Raw genomic sequence first — 1615 nt, forward strand, 5'->3', positions numbered from 1 at the left:
GAAATAAAAATCCTTAACTATCTGCTAGATATAAATTTTTAGATAAAAATATAGATATACAAAACCAAATAGTTGTCTCAGTCTCAGCTCTTTAATGTTTTCTCTCAGGTCAGTTGAATGAGAAATGAAACTAATGTTTTTAATTTTAATCCAGTGGACTATACCATTTGCTTTTTTCTAAAGGGGGTGTATTTAAATATCATTTTACAAACTTTTTTATTTTCATGGGATTAAAGTTATTTTTAATACACAATTATCAAGTTAAAGAAGTTTAATGAGTATAATATTATCAAAAAAGACCCATATTAAAATAAGTTTGGACATTAAAGGAATCATTAACGCTTTTAAAAAACCTTCAATGGTGCGATCGAAAAAATGACTAAATGCGATTTTGTTGGACATGCGTTAAAGCGAAAATTTACAATTGAATAGCCTGCCTGCACTTGTTCTATGGGCTTGGTAAGATTTTGCGTAACATGTTTATTTCCGATTTAAACGCATAAAATAAGGGGAATTGAATTGTGTGCACTCTATGCTAACGCGAAAACGCGTTAAATAGTATTGGAATCGCGAAATCAAGGCTAATTGAATACCCCCCTTTATGTCAAAGTTTTTGATCTGTTGCAATGTCTTAAAGTTCTTAAAAAAACTTCCATGACCCAATCCAAGTAAAACTTATGTCAGAATATTGCCAAACTGTGTGCTGCGGCTCCCAGGGTTACTGAGGCAATCTCACTGGGGTGCCAGGGTGGGAGGAACGCCAGAAGCTCCCCTCTTCCTGCCATATGCTGCTTGTCCACCAGCCAGCCAAAAAAATACTTAAATAGCGCCCGGCACCCTTCTCCTTGCTCTGTACGCACTGACTGTTGGGTGTGAGAAGTTAGAAGATGAGAAGGCAGAAGAGAAAAAAAGCAAAATAGAAGAAAATAGAGACAACAAAAGAGAAAAGGGCAAAGAATAAACAGAAAGGGGGGTGGGTTGCGCTATCTAGGGTGGTGTGAAGCAGCCAGAAGACGAACCTGTAAATATGTGGGAGGGAATCCCTACCCTCCCAAACGGGACTAGAGATAAATATGTGTAACAGGTTCAGGGCGCTAATAAATAGGACGTATATGACAGAGTAAAATTATGACATTTATTAAGCCATGGTATGCACAAAAAAGTTTCCGGCCGGAAATAAACTGGAATAAATGTTATCATGCACGATATATACAAATGTCAGCTGAAACCCGATAATGCAGGATAAGTGTATCAGTCCGTGCATATCGTTATTGTGCCAAATGGTAAAATTATGTATATGCACAGTACAGAAATAGAATCCAAAAAACACAAAAAACAGAAAATGACACAAAAAACACACAAAAAAAAGAGGTGACACAAAAAATGTGTAAAGTCTCAAATGTCCAAAAACGGATATCCAAAACACAAAACAAAAACAAAACACAAAACACAAAAAAAATTAAAAAATATGGGCTGGTGGGTAGTGGCCGTGTAGGCAGAGTACTAATGTCCCAAGGAATTCCTGATGAGTCGGCGGGCTCGCTAAATGGCAAAGGAGCTCAAACCGGTATTATGAGGAGGGCAAGTGATAGCCCGTGGTGGATAAATATTTGAA

This window comes from Mixophyes fleayi, chromosome 2 (assembly GCF_038048845.1).
Source record: "Mixophyes fleayi isolate aMixFle1 chromosome 2, aMixFle1.hap1, whole genome shotgun sequence".
NCBI classification, from domain to species: Eukaryota; Metazoa; Chordata; class Amphibia; order Anura; family Limnodynastidae; genus Mixophyes; species Mixophyes fleayi.